The sequence below is a fragment of the Struthio camelus genome, chromosome 13, assembly GCF_040807025.1.
Source record: "Struthio camelus isolate bStrCam1 chromosome 13, bStrCam1.hap1, whole genome shotgun sequence".
Taxonomy (NCBI): domain Eukaryota; kingdom Metazoa; phylum Chordata; class Aves; order Struthioniformes; family Struthionidae; genus Struthio; species Struthio camelus.
Window position 1 is genome coordinate 6,493,536 of NC_090954.1, and position 12,861 is coordinate 6,506,396.

Sequence of the window (12,861 nt, forward strand, 5' to 3'; positions counted from 1 at the left end):
TTTGTCTTTTGGGTTTTTTTCTGCAGGATGTGAGCACGCATTGACATTCCCGGGCTGTGCTCCCTTCTCTGACGTGTTGGGGAGCGAGAGGGATCTCTACCCTCCTGCACCTTCATGCCTGTGGGAAAGCAGCCATTAGGAGCTAAGTGAACAGATAATATTACAAGAATAAAACCACACATTTCTTACACATTTCTTGAGTTCCTACTGATATGAAATGAAGCTGATCTGTCTCACTGCGATTTCTGCTGGATTACACGGTGGGCTCCTCTACTGGCAGACCCACCCGGGGGTTCCCAGCTGAGCTCCCTGGGGCCCTCTTGCAACATGGGACAAGACTTGCAAAAGTTCATGGGATAACTTATCTGTTCTTCTGGGGAGGATAGTAGGAAGGTTTTAGAGGACTACCAGCATGCAATGTAATGTTTTCTAGTGTTGTTCAGCCTCTGGTTCGCTAATCTCTAGGTTTTACAGACCATTACTACGTGATCTGCAAGACACAGATGTAAATCTCTGCGTTCTATTCTGCAGTCTACATATGCGAAAACGGTATAAAAGTCTGTATCTCCACTAGAGGAATTTTAGGGGATGACCAAATTGAAAGGGTTGAAAACCATCTCTCTGTGTCTTAACTGCAAGTCACCACCGTAATGGAAAGGAGCGTTGGACATTAACCCCTAGCTGCGGCTGCGCCGAGTAAGCTGGGATGAAGCGGTGACTACGCCGCAGACGACAGCAGCTTCCTGGCAGCCTCTAGTGGCATTAGTCAGGCCCTGCAAGACTCTGCTCACGTTAAGTCTGAATTCAACTGAGAAAAACTAGGCCTTTTCAGCTTTCAAGGTTTTGTATGCTTGCAAATTCCTACTTTGACTGCCCTCATTTCAAACGCAATTCAAGATCTCATACAAAGGAAGGGTCAGCTGCTGGGCAATCTGGTTGCTCTTTTCAGACGACGTACCTTTATGTGTGCGCATGCAGTTTGCTGGTAAACAGCGTATTCATGCCCAGCAGTCGCAATGAGGATCAAATCAGGATCCCGTTGTGCTGCGGAGCGTGGTTTTCTGAAGAGCTTCAGATTTGTAAATGGTGACTGCCAAGAGGATGGATAGCATAAAACATAACGTTTTTAAAACGTCTAACATTTATGGGCTTGGGTTTTGTTTTTTGGCTTTCTTTTTTTTCCAAATAGACATTAACTCTCCTTCGACCTTTCAGCAGACGACCACAAGCTAGCCAATTAAGAGACACCGCAGCAAAAAGGAAAATCAAAATGGGATCTGAGAGCAAGAGGTCTTCTGAGTTAAATCCGGGCAAGCGATCAAGTTACAAGAGTCAGAAGAGAGGCAGAAAGGTCTCCGAGGAAGAAGCTGCCTCGCAGGCCACGAAGGGCAGCGTCGCTACCGCCACCGATACGAAACGGCAGCAGAGGGAGGTGCCGTTTCACAGAAGGCCCTGGGAGGTGGGTAGGCATGCGCGTGAATAAAGGCACTTTCAAACATTTAATAAGCTGCTAAGGAAAAACTGTTGTTTGAAAAGTAGGTATTTATCCCCAAACCATCTGACTTCCAAATGAGACGGAAACGAAAAAAGAATCTGGCGATAGCTATTAAGTGAAAAAACCTTGTACTGGTGTCGCAAAACCCACCCAGTTTCCTTGCAAAGGCAGCAGTGACAGCAGAGCTGCTCTTCCTCTCCCTGCGACAAAGGCTGCTGACTGAGCGCACAACCTCAGGCGACCCGCGTCGCGCCCCGGCCTGCGGCTGGCATGTTCGAGCCCACCTGCGCGAGGGCTGCAACGCTCTCGGCGCCGCAGCCACGGCGGGCAAGCTCTGCAGCACCGCGCGCGCCGCTTAGCCGAAAGCCTGCGCGGGCTAGTCCTGCTCGCCCTGGCCGCGGTGGCTGGAAAGGGGACCCCAGTATTTGCAGGATGCTGCGTGAGATATCGCGCTGGGCATCTATCCTGCGCTACTGCGTGGAAGCTGTGGGCAACACGAACTACAAAATGCAAACAGGGCAAACGGCTTTAGACTACCTCTTTTTAAATCGCTTGTTCGCTGATTCTCAGCTGTCTTGTGGAGATAGGGAGCGCCTGAGACACCTTTTTCTCGATGGCTGGGACAGAGGAGTAGGCACTTGGAGGTGTTACAGCTACTCTGGGGCCCTGTGCCAAAGAGATACAGCACGTTACGATGCCCTTTCTAGTGCCGTTAAGTGCACGAGGACCACTGGTAGCGCAGTTACCGAGCGATGCTATCAGCACAGCTGTTGATTAGAGGGTTTGAGTGAACAATAACGAAGCCAGTGAAGATTTTGAGCTGGCATTCGGTTTGGGTCTCTGCTCAAAACAGAGCTGCCCCCGCCCTGGGGAGCACCCAGCCTCCCCCGGGTCCCCTGGGGGCCACGGCACCGGCGGCAGCGCAGGGGCCGGACGCGAGCGCAGGGGCTGGACAGAAGCCCCCTGGTGAAGTCCGGGCTTTAGCGTGCAAAGCAGGCAGAATTGGACAATTGCTTGGTTCCCTATAAAATGTATTGATATACCTTCTATACCTTACTAGCCCATATATGGGACTGTGAGAAGTTGAGATTTCTGTGTTCGGCTGCTACTTGTGACGAAGCAAGGAAACATCTGAACCAATTCAGGCACCTCGGGGAACAACACAGCACAGAGCTGATGCCACGGGACTGGCAAAAATTGTATTTAAAAAATCTGAATATTAAGTTACATTTTATACATCAGTTTCTGCGCATTTACGAATACGAAGCAATGCCTTTAAGCACCAATTTTTTTAAAAAGTGAGTCTTTTATCAATGCATATATTGATAAACACTTAACCGAATGCTAAAAACGAATTCAGCTTTTGTACAAGTTATTTCTATAGAACGTCATTTTTCCTGCACACAACAGCGCAGCAGCTGAAAAACAAAGGTCTTCTATGGACATGCTACAGACCCTTCAAAATACTGTCAGACATTTCTCCTGCCAAATGAGAACAATTTTACATTATATAATATAGTGTCACACACCCCGACACACCCTATGACGCACCGAGTAGTACTGCGTCATTAACACAGTTACTGGAACTGATGCTCAGAGAAGTCATTTCTTTTAAAAAATATGCGCCTTTGCCCTGCATTATCTGCTTCGTTTCGTCCGACCCGCAGAGGTGGTCTGACCAGTCGCATCTGAATTCAGGCCACCCGCCGCTGACGGAGGAGTTTCTTTTCTGGAAGCACGTCAATGTTTCCATGAAGTCATTTCTTTCTTTCCTAGAGGCCTCTGTAACCAAGCAAAGCCCTCCAACACCTAATTTTAAACACACAAGTGGTTTCGCTGAGATCAGCGAAACTACCCACGCGCTCACCGTCACAGAGGCACCGAAACACTTCGTAGGGTCAGCGTGAGCAATGACAAAATTAGTATGAACCGGATCCTCTGATCTGAATCTACACGTCTTTGACCTTTGAGAAAGCAGGATGGAGGCGGCTCTCTGCTTTTCAGTGATAACTGACTGAATTCCTGAAATCCCCCATCCAAAGAGGATATTTTTCCGGCTTGGCTTTAGCATCGCGCGGGTCAGGAGCAGATCTCCGCTCCGCGTTCCTGCAAGCTCACCGTCCCCGCTCCCCTGGCCGCCCGGCCCCGGCCCCGGCCCCAGCTGCTCCTCCTTCGCTTCCAACGCTTTTTTGGTGTCGAGCCAGAAGCCCAGGGCATTATATCATGGTTTTGTTCGCTCCGTTCTGAACGCGATCCCCCGAACCGCGCTGGTCCCACAAGGGGCCCTCTCCCGGCCCCACCTGAACGCCGCACGGCCGTACTCGAGAGCTGTTGAGTGAGAGGGAAACACAGAGCTGGCCCGAAGCTCTTCGGGCGAAACAGCTGAAAAGCTTTTTCCTGACAAAAACCACGCTTACAGGCTCTGCCGTCTTTTGGGAAACTGGCACCAGAATCCGCCCCCCGAAAGGCAAAGCCGTTTGCCCGGCTGGCCGGCGCTAATCCAGCAAATCGATAGCACAAGTTGTAAACAGATTTTCGGCCTGGCTCGGCTGTGCGAGGCCGGAGCGACGCTGCGGCTCCAGCGCGCGCCAGGTTTGCTGCTTCCCTGGCCGAAACGCTTCGCAGCCGAAGCCGGACGTCACAGGCCGGTTCACGGGCCCTGATCCGTTCCCTGGGATTTTCCGCAGGAAGCTCCCGGCTTGCCGCTGCATCTGCCGTGGCAGGTTGGCTTCGTTACTACTGTGCTCCCTCGCCCCCACCTGCGCGCGAGAGCAGGACCCCGAACGGGAGACGTCCGCTGCCTCGGCGGACGGACCGTTGACTCCGCTAAGCAAAAGGAGGAAGACTGCCCCGGGCCTGCCTTCGTGCTCGCGGTTATTCGCAGCGCGGGTCCCTCTGTTGTAAGCCACAAAAGCCACGTTATAAGAGAAGGGATTTGTTTAAGCAGAGCCCGGTCCAGCCCTCGGGGCAGTCCCCCAGCGGGACACGGCGGGAGGGAGACTCGGCTCCAGCTCCCGCCTCGTCCCTCCCGCCTGTGCCTGCAGCCCCGGACACCCCTCCGCCACCTCCCCTCCGTCCCAGACGGCCGGTGCCAGCCTGCTTTTCCCTGAATTTCCACAAGCCGGAGCGGACGGGTGCGTCGGGAGGCGTCTGCAGCGGCGGGAGCCGCGCGCGCTCCCCGAGCGGCGTCCCTCCGCCGGGCCGCCAAGCGGGCTGCCGAGGGCGGCTGCCGGCGGGACCCGGCGGCCCCGCAGCTCGGTGCCAGGGCGTCCCTCGCACGCCCTCCGGACGGGGGTTGTACCAGCTCCCACCCGTGTTTCTGCAGGCACCAGCCTTCGGGAGCACAACGTTGCAATTACATGTCCCACTCCGGCTACGTTTGAGCCATAACTGCGTTATCGGTTGCTGCTTTTCCGTCCATTTATTTAAGAGTAAATAACTGAGTATGGCCAAACCCTCCTCTCTTCCGCTTACATTTAAGAACTGTCTTTCGCAGTATGGTTTGTTAGCTAGTGTATGTTTTCCTCAAAATAAAAAAATAGCTTAGCAACGCGTAACCTCACTGAAGAGCCGTTCCTGCTGCTAACATCTGGCTAAGATCGACGACGTGACTGGGACACAGAATTAATATCCAGTCTTTTAGAAGAGCTGAGGTTTGGCATAGCTACCACTCCAGGAAACAGGAGGACTGCAAGGAGAATTCATGTTCTAGGTTACCCAGATGAGAATTAATGAGCTTTCACTGGTAAAACTCTAATGAAAGAAAAGCTAATATTGCCACGTACTATAATAAGCACCTGCCCAGGACAGGTTTATATTGAAAAATAGGTGACACAGTGACTTCAGTGTGTTGAGAACTAACTGAAACCATGCAAACTTCTGGAACATCTGGAAGTTTGCCCACTTCTTCTGAGAACTGTTACTGTTCCTACACTCCAGTCAGGAAAGGATTCCAGCATGCTGCTGCAGAAGAGGGGCTCTGGCTCATCAAAATCCGGGCAGAAAACCTCAAATACACTTTAATTACAGTAGGCTTCTGGTTCAATCCTGCATAAACCCTACAGGATTCAGAACAAGCAGGGCCAGACTGGGCCACGTACTCTTTTTGAGAGCATCCATTTCCTACGGCATGAAATGCTGGCATTTCTGCTGTCGTAATTATAAATAAATATATACAAATATAATAGATGAGATACATAATATTTGTCTGCAACCTGCTACACCTGAAGATACACACCACGAAGGAGGGCTGAGACTTCTGGGATGCTTCAGCTATGCTCTGGCCCATGTCTGGCTAGGAAAGATCTTCACTAGTTTGATATCACAGTGGCCAAACTGCAGATGGTGTTGTCCAGATTTAAGCATTTTAGAGGGCAGTGTGAAAGCAGTTATAAACCTAGACAAGTGAGAAACCTGAGGTCTGGTTGCCTTAATTTCATCTAAGAACACGTCATTGAAGCAATGCTTTTCAGGATCTGAGACCCAGGAGACTATCATGACACGTAAGTTAATTATGCAGCTCTGGTTATTAAAAAAAAAAGTATGCAGCCTTATGGAGCTGAAATATTTCCAAAGCCAGCAGTAAACAAAGTATCTGCACTAAATAAACCATAGGACGTATATATAATTGACACAGGAATTAGTTGGGCTGAATGCTGCAAAACCACGTACACATCTTTCTCCAGTCCAACACAGACTTTCTCACAAGGCCAAAACGAAGCACCATCTTAGCCCAAAATTTACAGGGATACATGTCAAAAATAGTCTACGTTGCTCCCGTTGACTTTCTGCAGGGTAGAGAGCTGTATCTGATTTATGTGCCAGCTGGAGGGCGACGTAACCAACTGGCCAGCTCCCTCCTGGTTAAACCCTACCCTGGCTGTGTCACGGCTCTGGCCGTGCCTGGTGCTCGTGGTCCTCTGGGGCTGGACGGGATTATTTCCGTTCAGCAGAGCGACTAGCTGATACAACCAGTTTAACCCAGCTCTGCCACGCAGGCACGGAGAGCCCCGCCGTTGCAGCTCGCCGCCTCTGCTCGGCCGGCGCGGTCTGCACGCTCAGCACCACCTGCGTGCTCCCACGGCAAAATTCATCCTTTAGGATATTGCTCATTTAAGCCAAGACTCGGTCTTTCAGGAACGCAGTGAAGGAACCCGCTGAGGACCAGCAACGGTGGAAACGTCAGAGGAGACAGAGGGAGTGGCCGTAGCTTTCCTGGGAGAAAAGAAGAACTCGGGAGCAAGCCAGGTACTCATTCCCGCCAGAAGCAAGGTCTCCCCCTTTCCCCATTTTCTAACGTCAGATAAAGCTTTGCAAAGCTTAATTCTTTAAAATAAATAAAAGAAAGTAATGACATGAACGCGTGCTACCACCTGCCGTCCGTGATTTGCAAGAGCAGCCACCCCAGCCCTGGCGCAAGCGCGAGCTCCAGAGCCTCCTTGAGGCTCTCGCAGCGGTGCGTGAGAATTACGGCTCTGCCCAGGAAAGTCCCCCTCCTGCCTCAGCACATCAAGAGGGGCTTGAGTCCGTGCAGGAACACTGTCAAAAGTCAGGAAAGAGCAAAAGTCAAGAGACAAAGCTGGAGGTTTTTTAAATTTGCAAGTCTATTCCGTAATGAGCAACACCAAGGAGAGAAGGAAGAGAGCAGGTTAAAAGGAAAGCTCGGAGAGGTCCCAACAGCTTCACGCGTATCTCCGATCCAGTGCACGTGGATCTACAGAGACGGAGACAACAGCCGGGACGCACACCTGCAGGTTGTGTGCTGTGCGGGGACCGGCTCGCTGCCCCGCGCAGGGCAGCCGCCGTCACCCGCTGAGAGCCCTTATGGCAAACGGCAGCAAGAGATGCACTGAATAAATAGGAGTTTAAAGAAACAAACTGCTGTATAGTCCACTTAGCTTCTACACATTTCCACCCGCTCATCAACTCCGAACTAGCAACTGAGATTAGGAAAAATAAATTCTGTGAGGTTGACAAGTATAACGGGGCCTGGTGCTCACAAATAGGAGGAATGTACTTAATCCTTTGCTGTTGCGGTGGTGAGCAAGCATAGCGGGCCCGGCACATCAGGCAGCAAAGGTCCTGGCCCTTCTTGTGTTAACATAATACCTATAATTAGCTGTAAAATAAAAAGGAGGCCACTGGACTCAGTCTAGCTACTTAGTATTCACTGCAGCCGAAGGACTCTGAGGAATCATTATCTTCCACAAATCTGACAAACAGGTAATTAAAAGAGAAAAAAGATCTGATTCCAGCCATTGCAACCAGAATAACATATGTCCTGAACCCATAATTATAAGTAAGACGTTATAGGAGAAAAAGAATGGGAAACCCTTCTGGACAGATCAAAAATCCACTTTCATCCTTCTCAGTTGGTGCACAGGCTTTTATGCATGCAAGGGTCCTATGCATAACAACATACACCTCACAGACTCTACATCTGTTTCTTTTGCAATATGCCACTGGTCCACAGTGCCTCTCGTCCAACCCTCACGATACACCTCTACCACTCCTTACTCAAGCACGCTGTTTTACAGAGGTGAGCCAGCTAGTCCCTCTCACACACCATTATGCAGCCAAAGCAGCAAACTTCAAACACTAACTCAGGGCAGAGACGGTACAGATTTTTCTCGAACAACTTATGCACTTGATTGTCCTCGCAAAGCTCACACGTGGAACACTTAGGAACAAGAAACTGGGAAAGATATTACGTTTTCCAAGAACATGTATGAAAATATGGTGTGGCTAAATTTAACTAACAAATTACTTAGATTTAATATTTTGATCAGTTGCAACACAAGGTTTGATTGCAGCACAGCATCTCATCAGTAACCTCCCTGGTCTCCCCAAGCCAGTTCCTGGTTTGCATTGAGAGCAAACTTTCATCCCGTTTGTTTGAAGCGATCAATCTTATAAGCGTGTTTGCCCCAGTTTTTTTCCTGAAGCCATCTCTGTTTAGCCAATGTGCTGGAGCAGTAACTGCCAAGGAACAAAAAGGTCAACCCAGCATCAGCATAAAGAAGGCAAAAGGTGCTCAGAAAAAAAAAGAAGGGCAATAATAGCAGTTCAGGGTTTACAAACGTTTCAAAGGTCATCTCTTATTTTCTCTTTACCAGAAAGACAAGAGAAAGACCATTTAAGATGAAATAAAAATGAGGAAAGGAAGAAAACAACGTGATGTAGACCCATTTTTTCAAAACTTCGATGGCAGGCAGAGTCCGTGGCACTCCACTCCTATCCGCAGGCTTAACCTGGCGAGCGGGTGCTGGTTTGGTTCACTCCCTTAGCATGAACTCTTCCTCCTCACTATTCGCAAGCTGTCGCATTCAGCAGTCACATGCGAACATGACTCACTCTGCCAGTTGTCTCCGGGTTGCGCTAGCTGAGCATTTGCCAGTTCCTCAGGAGCAGGCGTTATACCAAAAGACACACTTTTGGAAACATGATTTAGCCTGCATTAGGCTCAAACACTTTTGATTATTTTCCCTACAACTTTTTGTCCTTTTTTTAAATCTTGCAGTCCAACAGTTCTGGACACAAAGGAAGCAACAGCAGATTAGACTGGTGCCTGGTTCAGCCTGGCATTTTGCCCTTACCGGAGGCGTTTATTGGAAGTGCCTAATATTTTGGAAGGGATGGAAAAAGCTTAATGCACCAAACCAATCGCAAGCTGTAAACGTTAGGCATCATTCCTTCCTGTCACCTGCCGTGATCGCTTCAGAAGCAGGCAATTATTTTTGTCCTTTTCTGAGCAAACATAGTTTAGTTGGGCAGCCTTTCAGAAAGCAGGGCTACAGAAACCAGTTCACCGATCTCCCTTTTGCAATAGTGAATTTCCAGCCTTTGTTCAGCTTCCTGAAGTCTCCCAGGGCTTGGAAACGAACCTTTGCAGTTTCAGCCTCGGAGTTCCAACACGAGCCGTCGAATCCTTGCAATGGCTGCAGTTCAAAGAAGGCACTCGCCAGAAATATAAGAGATTTCAGGGCACCTCACAGAACCAGGGCAGAGAAGGAGAAGAGAGAAAGAAGTCACAGTAACAAGGATGGGCGGGCCGACTTCCTGGGAGAGGGGAACGGGAAAGCCGGGCAGAGGTCTCTGGGGCTGGAATTCATCTCAGCCGGCTTTAGGCATGTACAGTACTGAGGTTCTCAGTGAAGTCATCTCTCTTTCCAACAACATGGAGAAATAAGCACTGTCAGGATCGCGACTCGTCTGACCCAGGTTAGCTGTCTGCTTTAGGAGGAAGTAAATCGTGCCTTGAACTTCACGGACTGCAAACGGAACCTATGGCCACCAGCTCAGACACAGATGCGTACAATGCATGCCTGCTCTTCTTCAGGTGAATCCAACCCTTGGGTGTCCCAGAGTAACAGACCCAGCTCTACAGCAGAGAGGTGATTTAATGTGCATCTCCAACGGAAGTGCAGGTTTTGGAGTTTTAATATTTAATTATTCCACCCATGAAATGTGTTTCACCCAATACTGTGCTGCTTCCTCTTGCTCTGAATCAGGTATCCTAAGGACATGTTATTGGTTCAGAAGAGGGAAAAAGGTCACACACAAATACCCAAGCTTGACTTCTAGTTAAGGCATCTTGCATTTTTTGTAACTACCAATGGAAAAAAAAAATATTGGTGCCTATGCCATCCACATGATTAAAGCATACTTTATAAATTCTGTGATTTTTTTTTTCCATTAGAGGTTGTTCTTAGCCAAAAGTCCTTCGATGATGATCTATTATACAAAACATTCAGCTATGAGGAAAACTGAACATCTCGGAACCGTGCAGCAGGTAGCAAAAGGAAGATTATGTAGCACTGTAAAATGGAAATTGTATGAGGCCACTTACTTTTACATAAGCACAACTTGTACCTAAAGTTTGGTGCAAGATATAAGGAAATTATGGAGAATGATTATAAATGCACGCAAATGGAGTTTATTGTTATTCAAAGTAATTAAACTGAGTTAATAATTTATAAAGAGTAAAGAGAAAATATCACTCAGTCTGTATCTGAAATATCAAAATATTAGTCATGCTAATGATAAATGAAATTTGCCAAGCTTTCTAAAAATGCAGCCAATGGACTTTATATTCGGGAAGACTCTATAACTTCCCCTAATTACATGGATAGCTGTCTAAAAGCATATGGTTTGTGTACAGACTGCATATGCCATATGCAAGTATCACTTCACTTGCCACTGAAACAGTTGTGTCATGGGTGGAATGTGGCAACTCTACCCACACTCAGTAACGCGATACAACAGATGAAGATAGTGGAAAGCCGTGAAACTGCACAGAGAAATTTAAGTAGGTAAGAGTCGAGTCCATCTCTACTTCAATGGGAACCAGATCAGGCCCCGAATGAGAATTTATGCATGACAGCTGGATTAACAGATATATTTCCTCAAAGATAGTACCTTTACAAGCTGAAGAGTTCCATACTGTCCTACTGGAGCATTAGTTCAATTTTTTTATTAAGAGAAAACCCATCACTTCACCGTAATTTCCTCCAGGATATGGGCTTCCTTAGTTATCTCTTGAGTCTTGATCCTACTTACTTTGCAAGGTACAAGACTGCAGCAGGAACGGCTTAAAGTACATTTGAGTTACAACCCCCCCCAAAACTCTGGCTTATCAATAGGAAACAGCACAAGTTTGAGGAGCCCATTTCAGTTAAAAATTTAGAAGTTTTCCATTTCAGACCTGTCAAGGGCTGGGGACAAGAGATCAAATTATTGTTGTAGCTTCGCCTTCTTACGCAGGAAAAGCTGCAGTCTCTCTTCCTCTGAAACCCTGCCCCAGGGAAGGTACCCTGCCGGTCTGCAAAGCGGTTTGAAATCTTGGCACTTCTGCGCACCGGACCTTCCTCGCAGTCGGATGAAACTAAAGCAGACATGCAGTGCCGCTGCAGGCGGAAGCTCTGCAGCGCAGGAGCACAGATGGGATCAGCTTGCAAGTAAATATGTTTCTGTTGCTAGAGGAAAAGGGACAAGGCAACAATGAATAAAGATGAAAAATAAGATGCTGATAGAACAAAGGAAAAAAAAACCCCAAATATGGGTACAAAGACAAGAGAATACTGTAGAAAGGACCAAAAAAGTAGATTGATAGTTTGAGCAGTTGGCTTCACTAATGAGAATCCTTATATTTTGCATCAATAATGCCTTTATTTGGCATTTGACTTCTCGGTTGTGACACCGTAATAACTGGCCATTCAAATATTCCATTGCATTTTTTACTATTCACTCACTGAACTCACATACATAAAAGCTCTTGCCCTGAAAAGCAAAGCCTCGTTCTCCCTTTGCGATGCTTTCAACGCGAGCGGGGCTTCTCCCTGTGTGATGAACGCATGCAGTTCTGGCCTTTCACTTTTTCTTTCATGTCATTATTTCAGTTTTAATATGAGAAAAGGGTCATCTGCTAGGAGAAAATTACCCAAGAGGTGGGGAGGGGAACTGAGAGACAAAAACCTGTGAGAATCAATCGGTACCTGAAAAATGATAATCAGGAAAGCAACAGTATGGTTAACAATTCCAAGTCAGCTTCGTAAATGTGTTCAGATGTTAACAGTTGATTGGGATGAGTAAGAACCATGGGATTTTTTAGATCTATTGCTTTACTACTGCAGTATAACCCAAATGGACACACTAGAAAATGTTAACGACTAAATGTTCCTCTAGTCCTGCAAGCTTAAGGAAGAGAATAAGATTCAACATGCATTTTAAACTGCTATAGTCCTGATAATGAATCAAATATCTAAGTAATTATACCAGTCATTTAAACACAGTATACAAATATCTTGGGTGGTGGTAGAGCTCAGCATTAGTATCCCTAACTGACAAAAAGGAGTTAGAAATCCCTCTCTTATTACGGATGTCTTAATATTAAAAGCAGATATTTCTAGAAAGAAATAGCTGAAAGCTTTTTGTCATGTTCAATTTCTTCTTAAGTATTTAGGCAACTTTTGTATAAATACAAACATATGTAATAAAGTAATGCTAGGGTTGCAAAGCTAAGTACCTACAAACTATGGCATCCCAGGATTCAAATTCTTTAATTCAGCTCTACTGTGAATATGCGTAAGGGCAGTTTTCAATTATCTTTTCACACACAAGTCTTCTGGAAGCCGCCTCACTCCATTCTGTCCAGAGGAAACCAGGAATATTAATCTCCTCAATGCTTTTTGTATGGGGCTTTCCTATACTTTTAATGCTCAATAAACATCAAAGATTAATCTTTACCATCCCACTATGACAACAGATGCTATTATGTTCACTTGATAAATGGAGAACAGGCCATAAAACTAAAGGCTGAAATCATGAAGCGTGCAGTGATTCTAGATGTCCGATGTGAGCGCCCCAAG